Source organism: Podarcis melisellensis (assembly GCF_964234715.1).
Source record: "Podarcis melisellensis genome assembly, chromosome: 14".
NCBI lineage: Eukaryota > Metazoa > Chordata > Lepidosauria > Squamata > Lacertidae > Podarcis > Podarcis melisellensis.
The window spans coordinates 31,256,147-31,276,251 of record NC_138546.1 but is presented as its reverse complement, the minus strand read 5'-3'; the positions used below and the strand labels follow the sequence as shown (position 1 = coordinate 31,276,251).

The window sequence follows — 20,105 nt, the reverse complement described above, 5'->3', positions numbered from 1 at the left end:
AGTGGCTGAGGATGAAACAAAATCTGATTTTGCTCAGATACAGGTGTTTTGGTGGTGGGTTCATCATCATCATCATCATCATGACTATCATTTATTTAGTACTGTACTGTTTTAATATCTCCACACCGCTCCCTTCTTTGGAATTGGAGAGTTTGTTCAGGCTAGGGTTAAAGAATTGTGCCACGTTCTGTTGCAAAGAGGGCCCAGGAAATTTTGGAGCCAACACACACTTAGGTTGAACTCCCTTTCTTTTTAAAATATTGCCAGTGTGGTGGAGAATCACACCTCTTCGCATACCCTGCATTGTACAACTGTGTATAATGGATAGATATATGCTGGCAGTGCTACCCAAGTTGGTATTAAACACATCTCAGGGTTTTTCTTTTGCAATGGTCAAACATAGGTATCAGCAAGGGGGTCAGTTGCAACTCTCTGATGACCATAGTCCCCTGCTGATTCTCAGCTTTCTTTTTCAAAGACTTAAGTTTCTAGCAACTGTAGATGCTGAGATATAAGGCAAAATGTACAGGCACGAGTCTTCTAACTTTTGTGTGTGAGAAACTAGCCTGCTCCCCCATTTCAGTGTTTTTCTTCCACCTACTCCTCCCAAATCCTGTGCACGAATATACATTAACACAGGTTACCTGTGTCTCTTTATTTGTAATGCTTTTATTGCCCTTCCACAGGTAGATGGCATGTCACAGGGAAGGAGATTGCCTTATGACTCCTGCACAGAGACAGCTGCATCTCAGTGATCTCAGGTTAGTCCCTACCTGGGCTTTAGGAATATAGTTTGTCACCTTGCCCAGGTGATTTTGCTTTCCTTGAAAGGTTAGAGCTGGGAAATATCACCTCCTGTACAATGACACTCCCTGCCCCTTTGTATAGAAGCGATGGTGAACCTGTGGCCTTCCAGATGTTATTGGACTGCAACTCCCATCAGATGCCCATGGATGATGGGAGTCGGCTCACCACTGCATTTTGGGTTGGGGGAATTCAGTTTGATTCATATGCATGTTTAAATCACTTGACTTCCCCCAAGGACTCCTGGGATTACTGTCATTTGCTTAGGGTGCTGTAGTTGTAGTTGTGTGATGCGAAAACTATGGTTCTCGGGGTTTTTTGAGGGGGGAGGAAGTCATATGCTTTCAATGTGGGTTTAATGTGCTTTAAACACACTGTGTGGACCTGCCTTATGTTGCACTTCCCGAAACAATGTGTGAACTGAATGGAAGCTATCCTCTGAAATTCATACTGCCCCTTATTTTGCAATGGAGTTTTCCAACAAAAATGCATATATTAGGGGGAAATGCATATAAAGAAGCACATATTCATGAAAATAGCATACAGTGGAACCTCTGGTTGCGAACGTGATCCGTGTGAGAGGGACGTTCACAACCCACAGCGCCGCGCATGCACAGGACACGATTCGGTGCTTCTGCGCATGTACAAAGCGCTGAAACCCGGAAGTAACCCATTCCGGTACTTCCGGGTTTCGGTGCGTCCATAACCTGAAAACACGCAACCCGCAGCTATCGCAACCCAAGGTATGACTGTATAAGCATCTAGAGAAGTAAAGAAGATTATTTGCAAAAATATGTTCATGTGCTTTCTTTTTTTGGGGGTGGTGAGGATTTAATGTCCCCCTCCAACTCAAATGGAACTAAGGATTGGAAAAATGAGCAGTGGAGAGAAACTGAGAATGGCAGCTCTAACCACCCCTAATTTGGGGGGGATACAGCCCTTCCTGAGGGAGCTGATTGCTGTGGTGCTGCTGATGTCACAACACTCCTTTAATTCTGCCTTGAGCAAATCTCTTCCTGCTGTTCCTAAAGCGGAGGGGGCATCATGCTCATGTTTCTCTCCCTCCCAGGTGACAGGATACCCAAACTCACATTTCCTGACAGTCTCTCAAGTTTCTCTTGCCCGCCCTGGTTACGTGTTTCAGGATGTGGTTGACAAGAGTTGGCTGCTCGTCCACAGGCATTTGGAACATTATCATAGATGATGTCATGAAAACAGAACATTCCCAGCTGGATCAGCCCATCTAAAACCCAGCATCCTGTCCTTGAAACCAGCCAGCCAGATGCTTCTGGGAGCCCCACATGTCCTACATCTGTAAGAACCTGTCTGTCTGACTTCACTTCCTCCACTGTCTGTTGGCACAGAAGGGAAGGTAACAGAGGCCACATCTGCACGTATACTTAAAACACAGTGCTACTACTTTAAACCAGTCATGGCTTCTCCCAAAGACTCATGGGAAGTGTAGTTTGTTTAGGCTGCTGGGAGTTCTTAGGACACCACTACTCCCATGCCAGAGCTACAATCCTCAGAATGGTTTAATAACCAGTCCCTCTTCCTGGGAAACTCTGTGAGAAGAATAAGGGTCTCCTGAGAACTTTTAGCAGCCTTAACTACACTTCCCAAGATTCTTTGGTGGAAGCCATGGCTGCTAAAGGGGCCTCACAGTTCTTTAAATGTATGGTGTAAATGTGGCCAGTCTCCCTTTGTGATACTTGTAGGTTTTCAACCTTGTGACACCAGCAATCATTATATCAGTTCCAAACCACCTCTCACATATATCTGCAGGTTTAGCAACAATGTCGATCTCACAATAAGGAAAAGGGAAAAGGCTGTTAGGCTTAGCAGGCTTAGAAGCAAAGGGTCAGTAATGGATCTAGTCTGAAATGAGGACAGGTATTCTCTATAAATTCAGTTGAGGAAAAGCACCGCAGGGCTTGGAAAAGCTCTAGCACATTATTCAAAGGTGAAGTGAATTTGGTCAGCACCTGGGTGTAAGGTACCCAGAGTGGTCTTGAACCAAGGTCTCTACTGCCGGGCCTTGGTGCATTACTTCCTGCACCACAGGCACTCTGGTCCCTCAGAAAGCAGGTTCTTTTGATCAAGGGAATCATCTTGGCAGCTGTTGTGGCCTGAATATAGTCAACTAATCCTCCCCAAAAACCCAGCACTAAGACCTGACACTGAGACAACCTAGATGTGGTACAGAACATCCATGAATAGGACTTTCCATGTTAGTATTGTTAGGGGTGTGTGGCAACCGCATCATTTACCTTGTACAGTGGTACCTCGGGATGTGAACGGGATCTATTCTGGAGCCTCGTTCGCATCCTGAAGTGAACGCAACCCATGTCTACGCGTCTGCACGTGCACGGGTTGCATTTTGCCGCTTCTGCGCGTGACGACATTTTGACCGTCTGCGCATGTGTGCGTGGTGGAACTTGGAAGTAGCGTGCTCCGTTACTTCCGGGTCGCTGCAGAGCGCAACCCAAAAACACTTAACTTGAAGCACATTTATCCCGAGGTATGACTGTAAATGTAAGGATATATCTTATCTTCCTATATACATAAAATGTAAGACTGTCATCACGCTGCAGGTTGGTGGCTATGCCAATTACAGTACAATGAATTGCAGGTGGGCAGGGGAGTAAGCAAGCAACATGGGTAACAGGTGGCCCAGGCAAGCTGTTTAACAGAGGACCCCCTTCTAGTAAACTTATCTCCAGTGAGGTTTAATGGGGATGGGGGGATGCATTTCACAGTAATTTAGCAAGCCGCAGTGTGAAGCAACCACCCCCTCTGCAAAATGCAGCTGCAGCTATGTTTAATGGCTGTGCGGGGAGGCATTTCACATAGCATCTTGCTAAACTGCTGTGGGAAGTGCCTTCTCCCCTCCTTTAAAATGGCTTGGGGTGAGCTGGGGGAGGGAGGGAGGAGAAGCATGGGGGAGAGGTGAAGGAAGCTGTGGGGATAGGTGCAAGTGTGGGTGAGGTGTAAAGGGACGTTGGCAAAGGGGAAGGCAGGGTTGGTGAATGGAACAAGCAGGAGGAGCAGCCATTAGCTTCATCACTTTTAAATAGTCTCTAGATGTCTTACAAGCAGAAGAAGAAAAAAATACAATACTGTACATATATCCCCACCAGGGGGTTGTAGTTTGGAGGGTGCCTGGCAGTGGTGACTGGTGCCCATTGAGACTGGTGGGGCAGAAAGCAGGGAGGCCAACGGTAGGCAGAACCTGAGCTAATGACAGACAGAGCCAGCTAGTTCTAGTTTTGTCCCTATCCTCTTGCCTGCTGAGTTCTACAAGGGGCCACGCTGAGACTAATGAGGAGATGATAGCAGAGAGAATGCCAAATGGGGCACTTCTGTAAGATGGTTTAAGTTGATTGACTCCAAATTGAGATGCGTACCTATCTCTGTGTGTGTGGGGGGGGGGGGGAGAGAGAGAGACAGAGACAGACAGACAGACAGTAAGAGAGAGGGATGAGTATGGCCCACCGTGTACATTTTAATTATACTGCCTTTCTTTGGCTCATGTAATCATGAATAAGTGAAGCACGATGCAATCTGTGGTATGTATTTTGCAAAACATTACCATCTGGGTGAGTTTTTTGACTGCCCTTTTGCAACTCTCTTAGTTGGCTCAATTGCGAGATGGTTTTTAAAGAGGCGATTGGCAGCTACGTTGTCAACTGGTGCCTGGATGTGGTCCGTTGGCCTCCGTTCCCCCAAATTCTGCATTCCAGAGTACTTGTCAATGTTAATTAAACCAGCAGCTGGCTGTGTCAGCAAGCGTGTATTTGGGATGGGGTACAAAGACCCCCAAGGCAGACAGAAGTCTGGGGACATGTCTGAGTGGTTGAATGCAGAATTGCCAACTCAGAATCCCTGTTTATGTCACCAGTTGTAGGAACATCCTGAAATGGGAATGGTCCTGAGCTGGATAACCGGACCAGGGGTGGGAAACCTGTGGCCCCTCCCACTTTGGTTGGACTGCAGCTCCTAGTCACCATGGCCAATGGTGGGAGTTGTATTCCAGCAGCATCTTGGGGCAGCGGGGTCACAGCATTTTGAAAACTATTAATAAAGCTTGTTACATGTTAAAAAAGCAACAACAAAACTATTGCAAGTACTCAAGCAACTCAAGTCCCACCCCCATGAGAAGTCTGCTCCCCAACCAAAGCCTGCCCCCCAAGGTCTCCTCTTAACAAAAATCCTGTCTACACCCATGGGCCATAGGATCCTCATCCCTGAGACAGGCTATGTGGGTCATTTGGATTACAGTGATACCTTGGGTTAAGAACTTAATTCATTCCGGAGGTCCATTCTTAACCTGAAACTGTTCTTAACCTGAAGCGCCACTTTAGCTAATGGGGCCTCCTGCTGCTGCTGCGCCACAGTCATGCGATTTCTGTTCTCATCCTGAAGCAAAGTTCTTAACCCGAGGTACTATTTCTGGGTTAGTGGAGCCTGTAACCTGAAGCGAATGTAACCCGAGGTACCACTGTACTTTGCATTAGCCAGCATTTGTCAAGCAACAATGTCACACCTTCTAGCAGCTAACTCAAGTGGTAAGTGGTACAGAGAAACAAATGGAAGACATCAGCATGCTTGGGGAGGAGCCTTGAAGTTCTCAGAAGTACAAAAAAGCTTTGAAAAACAACCCCAAACAGGAACCCCCTTCCACTCACAAAAATAGCCCGTTGGTTACTGACCATACGCAGTAGGCACGGAATGGAGAGCGGTGGAACATGGAGAAGAGGGAGTGGAACACTCTGGTTGGAGGGAATGGCAGGTTGGAAGCTAGAAAAGGAACATCCCCTTTTGGAGAGAAGATGCACTGCAACATCCTGTTGCAGGTCTCCTATCGGTTCACTCGCCAGCACAAAGCCTGTTGTATTGAGCCACTGATACGAGGCAGCGCAGAATGGTTCTGCCACTTGAGGGATCGGATCTGGCTATAGTCACACCATACATTGAAAGCACTACGATGCCACTTCAAAGAGCACTTCCTCCTGCAGTTTCTAGCAGCTGGTATTCAGAACCATTGCTGCTTTTGACCATAGGGGCAGAGCCTAGCTGTCACGGCTGGCAGCCATTGATAACTTTATTCTCCATGAATTTGTCCAGTTTTCTTTTTAAGCCATCTAAAATGGTGGCCATCACTGCCTCCTGTGGAATTGAGTTCCACACATGCACTGTGTGAAGAAGTTCTTCCTTTTTTTGTCTGTCCTGAATCTTCAGCTTCATTGGATGTCCTTGAGTTCTAGTATTATAAGAGAGAAAAACTCAACTGTCCATTTTCTCCATTGTAATTGTATGCATAAATAGGTTACATATCAGACATACAAAAATCTGAGTTTTCTACACAAACATCTCTTGTGTCCTCCAACCAGGTAAACAAGAAACATTATCAGAGTGCAAGGGGGCATCCCAGCCAGGCCAAAGGGCACAGAGTAGGGCTGGTGAAAGGTATAGCCTGGCAAGGCTATCAAGGTCCTAGAGGTCCACATTTTAGCCTTTGATCTATGGTTGTCCACAATGATTGTTGGTTTTGACTAGAATACAAAACGTACCTGGCTCTCAGCCTGTACTGCCCCCAGTATCCTGCTGAAGACGTGTTTCTTATCTTGGTTTGGGGCCAGAAGCCCCCCAAGTGCATTTTCCCCGTTGCCTGTGTGAAAATGCCTTCCTGCAAGCTCTAATCTCCAAAGAACTCTCCCCACCTCACTCTCTGCAGCAGCTCCTGGTACATTTCATCAGCTTGCGAACTCAGATCAAGATCTCTACGCTGGGAAGATTTTTGTGTCAAATAAGAGCTGACAATAGTAGTCACGTTGGCATAAAATCCTGGGCCAGAAGGATTACAAAGGAATCAGAGTGGATTCAGTTCTTTTCTTTCATTCTATTCCACCCCACCTCCTTTTTTTCTGGGAGACAGTAATGGATTGCGAAGCACACAGATTCCATCCTTTTTATAACACCAGAGGTCACTGTATGATCACACATTTGAGGTTGCCACAGGGTTCCTGGGAGGTCAGAGATGCTTAATCCATATTAAGGGGCAAACGAGCAGCAAAACATGTACTTCACGATTTCTGTCTTTGATACTGCTTCATGCCAGTCAAAACTTTGCTTTCAGATGATTTCCCTTTCCCTACCTTCCGGTGTGTGAAATGAATATCACACATAAAGACAAATTTCAGAAGAGCAGCTGTGAAGAGCAGATTATTGCAGTGAAAAATACAAAGCTCTCTACTCCTAACAGAAGTGGGAAGGGCCATAGCTCAGTGGTAGAGCATTTGCTTGGCATGCAGAAGGTCCCTGGTTCACTCTCTGGCCTTTCCAGGTAGGGTAGAGTGATACTGCCCTGTATGCATGGCTGGAATCTCCTTAAAGGGCACCTGAGCAAAATCCATTCTCTTTTCCTTCAAATGTCTTCCCTTCACTTTGAAGTCCTTGCTTAACTCTCATTGCTTCTCATATCCCAGACCCTCCAAGTGTCCCTATTTTCCAGTGACAGTCCTGGATTTACAGAAGCTGTCCCAGTTTCTGATTTGATCCCAGAATGTCCCTATTTTCCTTAGGAACATCCCCATTTTCATCGGAGAAATGTTGGAGGGTATGGAGTTATGCAACCCTTGAGCCAAGGAGATAAGTAACTACACAACCTTGTTTAGAATAGATCTGAAGGCAGCCCTGTATAGGGAAGTTTTAAAAATGTCTAATGTTTTATTATGTTTTATATATGTTGGAAGCCGCCCAGAGTAGTTGGGGCAACAGAGTCAGATGGGCAGGATATAAATAATTAACTACTACTACTACTTCTTCTTATGGAAAAGTATGTCCCTTCACTGGAGAAAAGTTGGAGAGTATGATATCCCTCCCTCTCCCAAGTATTCAGACTGGAAGTTCCAGGGATTTTTATTTTTTATATTTTGCTTTGTTTATACTGCATATAATGGCACGCACAACAAGGATGGGGAACTTGCAGCCTTCCAGCTGTTGTTGGACTACAGCTTCCATCAGCCCCAGCCAGCATGGTCAAAGATCAGAGATGGAAGGAGTTGTAGTCTAGCAACAACTGAAGGGCCACTGGTTCTGTACATTGATGCTGCTTTGCTAAATAATAATATTTAGAATGGCTCTCACTCCTTCACCTTGGCGCTCATTCCTGCAGTATTCGACAGAAGACAGAAATATCCGTGGCATACGAGCTCTTTCTCATGGCACCAACTGCAACCTAGTTTTCACAGAAAGCGCTCAGTCCTTCTGTCTCACAGTCTGACACCTGTCACTCATCTGCCCCAAACATTTGGGGATTTAAGACAGTGCCTGCTATCTGACAAGTCCAAGGTAAAAGCGGATTTAGAGCAGCCAGTTGATGGCAACGGCCTGTAATCGCTTGCACTGAAGAGAGAGGATTCTCTCCCCCTCCCCTTGTTCCTTAATCCCCTTTCCTCTCAAATGCTGCAGTCGAAAGAATCCTGAAATCTTTTTTCTATGGCCACTTTCTGATGCAGAAAAAGCTCGTGAACTGCTTTGAGGGAGCAGATCTCTCTCTGTGAGTGTCTGTCTGCCTGTCTCTCCCTCTCCCCCCGCTTCTTCCACACCATGGGAAGATGACTTCTACTGAGTTAGAGCACTAGCCCATCTAGTTTAGTATTGCCTGCACTGACTTGCAGCATCTCTACAAGGTTCCTGACAGGCAACATCCCACTTGGAAATGCTGGGGGTGGAATCTGGGATTCCCTGCAAGGAAAAGCCCTGAGCCCTTCCCCAGATGTCGTCCCCCCACATTATACTGCAAGAGTGGAAAACTTTTTCCAACCCAAGGGCTGCATCCTCTTATGTGGAGCCTTCTGGGGGCAGGTATGCATGGGAATAGAAGTGATGGCCCTGTACACATTTTAGACTCTGATACATTCTTCTGGGGACGCGGGTGGCACTGTGGGTTAAACCACAGAGCCTAGGACTTGCTGATCAGAAGGTCGGCGGTTCGAATCCCCACGACGGGGTGAGCTCCCGTTGCTCGGTCCCTGCTCCTGCCCAACCTAGCAGTTCAAAAGCATGTCAAAGTGCAAGTAGATAAATAGGTACCACTCCAGCAGGAAGGTAAATGGCGTTTCCGTGCGCTGCTCTGGTTTGCCAGAAGCAGCTTAGTCATGCTGGCCACATGGCCCGGAAACTGTACGCTGGCTCCCTTGGCCAGTAAAGCGAGATGAGTGCCGCAACCCCAGTCGGCCACGACTGGACCTAATGGTCAGGGGTCCCTTTACCTTTACCTTTAAACATTTTGGTAATCTAAGTTTAGCCTTATTGAGGGGCAGTATTTCAATATGAGTAGGAAAATGAGAGTACCCCTAAACATTTTTTAAGGAAAAAAGCACTGCCCGGGAGTAAGCTTCATTGAACAGGGTGGGGCTTACTTCTGAGTAAACATGCATACGTTTGCACTGCACATCCTTGGTAAACGTGACATCTCCTCTCTCTTTGTTGTTTTCTGTATGATCAAAGTTCAGCTAGAAAGCTGTACAATAGTTGCAGAATGTAATATAAAATATAGGCAGGGCCACAATGGTGGCAGCACCCCAGTTATGGAATTTACTCCCCATGGCGATCTAGCTGCCTCTCTGCCTTTGTCTCATAACTGGAAGGGAATTTGGTAGTCTAGTCGTTGGCTAGGCACTGCATTAAACTTTATTGATGCTTTGTTGTTATTGTATATTGAATTATTGTTTTATGTTGGTTTTATTTGATCATTGTTTGCCACCCTCAGCTGCCTTTGGAGGAAGGCTAGGATATAAGAATAAATAATAAGAATATTTTTTCAAAAGAATTTTCTCATGCATTCACGTGCATACATGCAAACATATAGGTACGTGTAACAGATCAGAAACCTTTATGTTTCTTGTAAGGGAGATAACATGACAAAAATCGGGGCCAGGGAGGGTGGGGGGAAATAGCTCTGCAGTCACTTATTTCCCACAACCCACAAGCCACTGATTTCCAGTTCCCCACTTAAAGATACGTTGATTTGAGACAGATCAATTTAGCAGCGCTGAATTTGAATCAAGTGTGCCCTGTAATTTGAATGATCAGCGGTTCATTTCCTGATAGCCTGAGCTGACCTAGTCATGACTTCTCTGTGCTCAGAGAAATGATCTGACTATAGCTAACATGGGCTGAAAGGTTTTTAAATAGGATCCAATCAGATTCCTTGCTGCCTGGCCTGGGATGGGCTTAAATCTACCCATGGTACTCTGGAGTTAAATGTTTTCTGCAGTCTCCTCTTAGATATTGAGTGCATCTCCCTTCCTTTGGGTTGAAATTAAAAACTCAAAGTGGTCTCCTGTTTTCCACAGCCCCTTGCCAGCCATTAGCTCCCCCAACTGAATAGGAGGAAAGCAATCTCTGTCTCTCTGTCTTTGTCTGTCTGTCTGTCTCTCTGTGTGTACACAAGCCCACACATAAGGCATAGGGTAAGGGATGGCATTTTGGAAAAGCTCTGTTTAGAAAGCAGGTTTTTAATTTAATAAAAAGGGGATCAATCAAATCGATTAGCATTTTGGAAGGCTTATAGCTCCTCCTCATCAATTACACTTCATGTGTGCATAGGGATATTAGCCATCTGTCTGCAGGATCCTTGTCATTCACCCTTATCACTGGGAGTGGAGAGAAACTCACTGTGTTCACGCATTCACTGTGTACTGTTTCCACTGCAGGGGTTGAATCCATGTTCACACATGTTATCCAAAATGCAGATGTATCCTATACTTTGTTTAAGATAACCAGTGTTTGCTGTGCTGTTTTCTCAAACCAGCTTCACACCTCTAGAGTCCCTAAGCCTGTCCCAGTTCAACTCTTCCAAGGTGTGAACACCTTTGCATGGGGGAAAGACACCCCCTTCCTGTCAGGGCCTGCTTGGTGTGTACACAAACAGAAGTGAATGAAGCCATGGGGATGTGAACAGCTGGTGGAGGGAGGAATTGTGAAACAAAGTGGGGAACAACTTCCTTGCACTCTTGTTGGTAATGTGAATATGCCCTTTGTGTTTGCCACTGGGGGTGGCTTTTCCTATCTGACTTGAGCCACCATACAGATCGGGGATGACATATCCTGCCAATGTCTGGGGAAAACTGAGACATCCACTTCCCCTCATGAGAGCACAGTGGCCATTTTGGGCGCCATGATCTTGCCCCCAAACCATGATCTTGTATAGCACCCCAAAGTACATTTTGGGGCACTGTGAGAGCAGAGCACTGAAAAAGTGCATCCTTTGGGCTCTGTGATCTCATGTGGATCACATGACTCGTGCAGGAGGAGCATGGGCAGGAAGATTTGGGGACTCAACATGTTGGAGGGTATGGGATGGCTTCCACTAGAACTCTGATGGGACATCTTGCCCTTTTGGGTTGAGGCATAAAAGACCCCGGGGGCTCACATTTTAATATGAAACTCCCCATTTCACACTTCCTGAAACTGCATGGGCCCCAAAATACAGCTAGCCTTTGAAATTCACACTGCTCTGAATTTTGCAATGCACTTCTCCAGCTACTGGGGAAAAGTCTACCTAGATGTGCATAGATTAGTAAAAATAGCATGCAAAAATGCAACCTATCAGGGGAATCACTTGCAGAAATGGTTATACCAGGAAACGTTGTACACACAGATGTGTATACCAGGAAAAATCTGCACCAAAGGAATTTCCATGAGAATACCAACTTTGGAACACAGTCCCCCTACCCTCCCAATGGAAAAGTAGCCTGGTGCCCAAAATTTGTTCTTTTAATAGCTCCCTTAAGATTTTATTAAATTAAAAAAAATCAGCCAGGCCCTTTTTCAGGGAAGCATTTTGGGCTATTGTTCATGCTGGCTTTTCAGATGTATTGAATGTAAACTTATTGCTCAACTTTGCCATGTTGTGTTTATTTCCTTGTTTTGGTCCACTGTCACGATATTTTCAAATGGTGGGCAGTTGGTGAATCCCCGAAATGAATGAATGAATAAATAATTTGCAATTCAGGCTGCGAATCTGATGAAGACTTACCTGGGAGTAAAAAACCCTTAACAGTAGTAAACATGCACAGGATGGCGCCATTCATTTTAATCAAATTAAATGTGCTGCTTCTGTCTATTTAATCTCCCCTGCTTACCTCAATCATTCCATAGAGCCAGAAGAGTTCAGAAAACTCTCAAGATTCATTCCACATGCTGCAACTCTTCCCCAGTTGCCTATAAATGTGATTACGGGAAAGACAAATGGCAGTTTTTGCTCTGATCTTCCGAGACAAGGGTTAATTTCCATCATTGTCCGACGTTATGTTAATCAGCCACCAATTGCTCTTTTTGTATGGAAATATATCACCCTGGATTTAGGATAACTGGCCTCTGCTGTTATCTTTGAGTAATGAAAGGACGCAGCATGCCGGCTGACTCAAGGGCTGAAACACAAGCAAGGCCACTCTTCCCATCGATTTATCATCTATTAAAGGTGTGCCAGTTTTGCAAAGGAACAGCACCTTTGCGCTCCACCAAAGCCAAGAATGGGATCCTCATTTGTTTTCTGGGTGGCTTGAGGTGGGGGCTAGATCCACCTTGCGGTTCTGAAGGTGAAAGGTGCCAAAGAAAAAGGTGCGCTAATTGAGACATCTCAAGGGAGCGGCAAGAAGTAAACTGGCAAAGGTAACTGAATGGAGAGGATTTGCAGCTGTGCACAGACAAGCATTACAGGGACTGCTACAGAAGAGACAAAAGTACATGGAGGGTAAAGGAGAAATGTATTGGAGAACAGGGCACCATCTTCACACTTGAGGAAGAGAGGAGAAAATTATGTTAATCAAGAGAGGAAACTGATATGTGGGGGGAAGGAAGTAGCTGCTATAAAGGAAATAAAGACCGTGGGGTTATTATTTACTAGATGACCAGGGAAACCTTTATCACAGACACTTGGATGGCTTTAAAAGACAATTGGACACATTTGTGGAAGACAAAGCCTACAGGCCAGAATGCCTATGTTCTACCTCCACTGTCAGAGGCAGTGATGCTTCTGAATACCAATCACTGGACACTGCAGGAGGGAAGCGTACTGATGTGCTCAGATCCTACTTGCAGGTTTCCTGGTTGATCCCTGTGAGAACAGGATGCTGGACTCCACGGGCCTTTGGTCTGATCCAGCAGGGCTCTTCTTGCATTTTTAAGCAAGTCCCACTGTGTTCGGTGGGTCTAACAAGCCACAACATATGTGCATAGGATGGTAGTCTTAGCGTGTGCCGCCTTCTGCGTTTGCAACATGAATTATGTTGCAAAGATGCGGCTCTAGTTAATTAATAATGCCGGGCTTTATCAAATGTTAGCTTTCCTCTTCCTGGGCTATCTGCGAAAAGCCTTCCCCTCCTTTCTTTAAAGCAGTGGGTGAAAAAAACACTTTAATAATTCAGCAGGAACCTTTTACATTATGGAAATTATAATCAACTGGCAAAGGGTGAGAGATCTGATTTCTTTCTCTCCGCCACCCCCCGCCTGCCGTAGGACTTCAGCTCAAGTGTTACAAGTGTTGCATGATTAATGGCGAACGAAGAGAGGTGTGGAAGGGTCTTCGTTGCAAGATGCAATCTCAGCCGCCCTGCAGTAGATTACTTGCCCGTCGGTCCTCCAACCGCCTCTCCTGACGTGGCCCTATTTTTCAGGATTGCAAACGTGACACTGTCCCGGCGCGTGTGCCTTGAGGACTGCAAACTTGGAGAAGCCCTTTCCATTCCACCGCATGTACCCTTGGCTGCCATTGAATAATTTAAACCCATTAATCGTTTTAAGAGGAAGACTTAGTGCTGCTTGACTTGCTACAGCCGAATGGAGGGATGAGTGCTTGTGTGCTTCTCCAACGAAGGGTCTTTGGCCGGATGCAGAAGATCCAAAGACACCTGACTTTTCCTCCTTAAACAGCTTGATTTTTCCCCCTCTCTAAAAAAAAATTAAGTGAGGGTTCCTATGCCGAAAGCAGTTAAGCAAACAATAATCCTGCCGCAGTTGTAAGTAGACATCTTACGATATTAGCTGTTTATTTCACTGACATCCATTTGAAGAGTCTACAGGGGGCTGTTTCAGGAGTCAGGACCTCAATGTAATATACAAGCTCTGATTCTGATATTTCCCTTGATAACTGCGCTCTACCTTATTGGGGTCGGAAGTCAGGCAAGGTTCAGTGGCTGTTATAATGCTCACTGTCACCAGTAATAAGTACAAAGGACTTCCTCTAAAAGCAAGCTTATAAAACTTTAAGGAAAGTTGGATTGCTTAAGTGAACTTCCAAGGCTCTTTGGGAGGGGGCGGCTGCGCTTGCCTTGTCTACTTATATTAATTTCACAACGTCTAAAGGGTCAAGCAGTGTAGTTGGTGATGCTGATTAATTCATGAAACACACAGTCTTTGAGCTATCCTATCTACCTACATCTCTCCCCCCCCTTTACTCTCCTCCAACCTTTGGGGCTTTACATTTTTTTAAAAAAATATCTATATACAGAGAGAGAGAAGGCGGTGGGAGGTGGGGAGAGAGTGAGCGTGAGCGTCAGAGAGCTCTAGCCTCTTCCCCCTGCTACCAGGAGTTTAAGGTGCTAGTCAAGAAGAAGAAGAAAAAAATAGTTCAAACATCTCCCCCGCCCAATCCCAAGCCACATTGATCTGATTCTGCGTGACATTCAGACAATCAAAATTAAATTCTAAATTTTGAGCACAGTGTGAAATTCCAATTAGAGGACTATCATGGTCAAGGTGGCTAATGTGCGTTTGCTACACTGATTGGAAGGTTAACCTTATTTTCATTCATGGGAGGCTGTCTTTGATCAGAATGTGGGGGGTCAGCGGCTACTGAGAATATCATTCAAGGTGGTATAATGGAGAGCTCGCAAAGCTGTAATGTTTGTGGAGTTTGCAGATGAGCAAAAAATGGCCAGCGATTCTCTTCCTTTCTTCAAAGAGAGTTTTTTTAAAAATGTTGTTCTTGTTTTTAAACGAGTGCTGAGGGTCTGCGGAGCCAGCCTGGATGATCCTGTTCAAAGCTGTGATCCTGTGCATGTAAAGTTTAGAATCTAGTGGAAAAGGCCATTGAACCAGTCAGATAAGTTTCTTCATAAGATAACAGCATTGGCTGGCCAGGTGAGGACTGTCATTTAGAGGCCCACAGAGGTTGCCATAGAGACAAAAGAAGCTATATCCAGATTCTGATTTTTTTTGGGGGGGGGTGTCTTACTTTCCAGGAGTTGCTGCCACCACCCTCCCACTTACTCCTGCAGCTGCGGATGGGAGGGAATCTGGGATGCACTAGAGCAATTACTCTTAAAACGGTTCTGAGCCAGTGCCCCAGCTCTCCTCACTTCAACCTAAACCTTTGTGATTTATTTGTAGAGTAAAGGCAGTCCACATTCTCTCTCAGTCTGTCCCAGACCTCAAAAAAGTGTGTCTGTCAATTACAGCTCCAATTCTACACCCCCAGGAGCCTGAATGCCAAACGTCTAGGCACAAGGGGATTCTAAAACCCCGAGGTTGGCAAAGCTACATACTTCGGCAGTCAAAGTAAGGAACTTTATTAGTTTGTGAAATATACTTGGAGTCGAGAGTGGATTTCATGCTCTTTATTAAGCTCATAGTGCTGAGGAGGAATGAAAGTCGCCCCAAAGTATCTGCTTTATATACATTATTTACACAATGGGCTGCACGTGATTGGCTAATTCCGGAATTCTCCTGTAATTCCGGAATTCTCCTGTAGGCCAATCAGGTTGTGGATTCACTTCCATCTGGAGCTGGACTGGGTGGCTCCTGCAGACCAATCATACTGCTGCATTGTTCTAGGACCAATCAGACTGCTGCATTCTGAATCCTATTGTTCTCGGACCAATCAGACTGCTGCATTTTGGGTCCTATTGTTCTCGGACCAATCAGACTGCTGCATTTTGGATCCTATTCAACTCAGTACATAACAGTTTGTTATTGAAAGGAAAATGGAAAAAAGGATGACAGCAGCTTTACAGCCTTTGGACCACTACACAAAGGGATCCAGAAATGGTCAACCAAAATGATCAAGGGGATGAAGCGACTCCTCCATGAGGGAAAGTTGTAGAGTTTCGGACTTTTTAGTTTGGAGGAAAAGCACGAGAGAACTTTACAAAATCATGCACGACACGGAGAAAGTGAACATAAAAAAATTCTTCCTCTCTCTCTCTCTCTCTCTCTCTCTCTCTCTCTCTCTCTCTCTCATAACACAAGAACTTTATGGACACCCAATGAAGCTGGAAATTGGATGATTCAAGAGAAATAAATTAAAGTACTTCCTTTTTCCAGCGTATAGCTGAGCTATGGAACTTGCTCCTGCAGGAGGCAGTCGTGGCCACCAACTTGGAGAGCTTTAAAAAAGGATTGGGCAGATTCATGGAAGACTAAGGCTATCAATGGCCACTAGCTATGATGGCAATGTTCTGCCCCATGGCCACAGGCAATAATGCTTCCGAGTACCAGTTGCTGGAAACAGCAGGAGGGAAGAGGGCTCTTGTGCTTGGGTCCTGTCTGAAGTCACCCATAGGCATCTGGGTGGCCATTGTGAGAAAAGGATGCTAGACTAGATGGACTCCCTTTGGACCGATTCCAGCAGGCTCTTCTTATGTTCTAATGTTCATATGACTTCAGATTCTTAAGTGATTGATCCGGGTCATGATCCACCTGTATCCAATCAGGTGAACCCGCTTTAGAACCTGAGCTTTGTGGATTCATCACCCATCCCTACTGTTAGCTGGCTGCACATTTCACATAATGATAAAACACGGTTGTGATAAACATGCTTCAATTTGAGGTTCTACTAGTAGTGCCAACACTGTGACATTTAAGATTCTTTTCATTTTAAATGACGATAACAGGCACGAGAGGGATATTTTATCTAGCTCGTGAAGTCCTTTTAATCAAAATTAATTGCACCCTGTTCTCTGAAGCTATAAACTCCTTGCTGTCTTTGTTGGTGCAGATGAAACTTTACCTGCCGCAACCCCTCAAAGGTGAACTCGCAGAAGTCCCCTTGAAAGCCCCAGTATCCGTCCTGTACCACAGAGCCATGCAAAGCATTTCTCTCTATGACTTCCCAATAGGAGAACCTTAGGATCCTGTGACAGAAGGGGTTAAGAAGCATTGAACGCCAGCCATTAAGTTGTAGCCCCTGGACATGGAGATATCAAATATTCTTTTTGGTATTTCAAAATCTTTGAACAGGACACACTTCCCTTTCGGTGGCTAAAGGGTGCAGAAGTGGCTGTGGAGGACATGTATCACAGCTGGAAGACTAAAAGCAGACTCTCTGGTTTTCAGGTGTCTTTGGGATACAAAGGCATTTTTAAATAAAATAAAATAGAACCAGAGGCACAGACCTATCTGTTTTTGTCTTTGTTTGGTTTTATTTTTTAACAAAAAACCCCCATCCCCCAGCAAAGATAATGAGCTTGTATCAAGCTGCAATCTTTGGATCAATCATGCTTGGAGCACCAGCAGATATAATGCTTCCTCCTACCTTTTTGAGACGCCCACACTGCATACAAGGTATTAGTCCTGAATTGAAAAAGAAGAATCATCTGGAATATTCAAGGTGCCAGGCTGCTGTTATGGCCTTAGAGCAAATATACAACAACAGCAGATCACGGGAATTGAAATGTTCCTGGGCTACCCCATTTCAAATGCACATGATTACATGCTTCCCCATCTTAAAAACAAGCAAACGAAAAGGTATGTGTGCAGTGCACTAGAGAGGTGTTTGCATGTTACATTCAATGAATATCCAATCTGTGTACACAAGAGTGTTAAGCAGTACACTCCCAGTTATTCACAACACCCAACAAGTTTGTGTACCTCCAAATACAATCACAGAGCTGAACAAATGCCTGCATCAGGGGGAAGTGTGCATGAAAATGACTGTAATATTGAAGATAGCACACAAAAATGCATTATCTTGGGGTAAATTGCTTGCAAAATTGTGCCCGTTAGTCTAAACTGCATACAAAATTGTGTTGTTGGGAGGAATTCGAACTACAATGCTGTGAATTTTCATGAGGATTTTTAATCTTTAAAAATTTGCTTCATTGTAAAATGTAGAGAAGTGAATTTATGACTGGAAAAATGTGAAACTGAGAAAGCCAAAATTGCCAATCCAAAACATCTGCAGGGCACCAGCTTGGGAAAGGCTGCCTTAGATCTTGAGAGTATTTCCTCAAAAATAAAAAAATGCTACTTGTCACCATTGCCTTCTTGGATTGCTGCTCTTTCCTGGATGTGATATTTATTGATTTGTTTGACTTGATTCCATTTATAATTTGCTTCCCATTAAATACATTGAAATGATTTCACAGGAAAGACATCAGCAATAAAAACAATGAAAAACAATCCCATGTGTAAAAATGATTACAAACAAATCCACACATACTGTGAAAACTATTAATGCCATTTAATACATAAAAGCCACTGCTGGCACAGATAGGGATAAATATCATGTAGATTATTATTCCACCTACTTAAGCAGTACACAGCTCATTGTTGAATGAAGCAATAACTTGCAGTTCCGCTATCTTTGTGATGAAAACCAAATAGTTTTCTCAAGTTGGCTTCTAATTTGCTTAAATATTACACTAGAGTGGAGCCGAAACAAGCCAGGTTTTTGCAAAGCAAACATTTCACCAGAGCAAAAAAAATACCTTTGATTGCCACAAATGTTTCAGCATTTCTTCTTCAGTGGCATAATCGCATTGCCATGGTTATATACCATGTTGAGGAAACCTGAGTTGTTCTAGCTCTGCTCAAAGTGTCACATTTAAGCAAATTGTGTAGCCAACTCAAAAGAACTATTCCGTTTTCAACACAAAGATGGTGGAACAGCAAGTCTCTCCAATCTGAATGGGGAGGTGCTGCTGCTACAAAACTGCTCATTAGTTCTGAAATTTGATGATTCCTCTACAGTCTTGTGTTTCCTTTGCACTCAGATCAGTCTTGGGCCTTCTCCCACAGGAATTTGGCTGTGTCATCACTTCCTTCAGCATTCTAATATATCATACTAAGCTTTAAGCCAATTAGGAATGACTACTTACCATGCTGAATCATAGGTAGAGGAAAGGATAATGTGTCCTTCAGATAATGAATCCCCTCCCCAACTCCCTCCCCACCAAAATCCTGGTTTATTTCAACAAGATGGATATAGAGAGAGATTTTTGGCTTCACTCTTTTATTTTCACTGTATCCAATTAGGATGCTGCTTGCTATCAAGCCGCATCCATTTTTTTTTTTATGAGATACCTCTCAAAGAGTGATACTGAAATGTCTGACCTGATATTAATATACTTGGTACTTACTTAGCACCTCTGCTCCTTTGACATCCTGTGCCTTTGAAGAGGTGGATAATGTTCTTGCACTTCGATGGGTTGTGAAAGTGAGGCACAAAGGGAAAAGATGGAAATCATGTTTCTGGTGGTATGACTCAGATCCAGAGGTGTTGTAAAGGCTGCGTGGTGAGAGCCAGTGGAAGCTGCTGAGAGCCAGTGGAAGGCCTTGGTTCTATTTAAATTATAGCATCTCTCTAACAACATTAGATAAGGAATCAAATTATCTGCCTTTTCTGTCTGCAGGTCAAGGTCCAGATTGTGGTGCCCTTCTAGGTAGGGAAAGTCTAGTGCCAGCCCATCCAAGATATGGGGGGGGGACACATGTGGCCCTCCAGATGTCGTTGGGCTTCAGCTCTCGTCATCCCTCACTATTGACCTTGCTGATTGGAGCTGATGGACGTTGGTGGATATAAGAATATAAGAACAGCCTGTTGGGTCAGGCCAACGGCTCAACTAGTGGTCAACCAGATGCCCATGGGTAGCCTGGAAGAAGGACCTGAGTGCAACATCACTCTCCCTGAGTGCAACATCACTCTCCCTGGTTGTGATTCCGAGCATATGGCATTCAGAGGCATACTTCCTTCAACAGTGGATGGAGAACATAGACATCATGGGTAGTAGCATGCTATTGGGTGTATCTGAACAAACCAATCTGTTAATTAGTTGCATTCATATCCCACCCACCAGAAGCCTCTCAGACTCAGGACACAAGGGAGAAACATGCTGAGAGGAAGGCATGCTTGGCAAATTCACACCATGATCAACTCCCGCCCGGAAACCAATGTCCCCACTGTGGAAAGACGTGTGGCTCATTGTTAAAACCGTGTTTATGGAAGACAATCTTACTCGGCTACGAGTGATCGCCGAAGAAGAGGACCATAACTTTCATGATTCCAAGGCAGG

The 20,105-nt window shown here is 44.8% G+C and overlaps 1 long non-coding RNA gene across 1 annotated transcript; it reads left to right on the top strand.

Annotated features, from left to right (window-relative positions):
* The first annotated feature begins 624 nt into the window (after window positions 1-624).
* LOC309356978 lies at window positions 625-17,962 on the top strand. The gene is made up of 3 exons (XR_014162985.1): window positions 625-761; window positions 1,874-2,118; window positions 16,811-17,962. It is a non-coding gene; the product is annotated as an uncharacterized lncRNA (long non-coding RNA).
* Window positions 17,963-20,105: the final 2,143 nt, after the last annotated feature.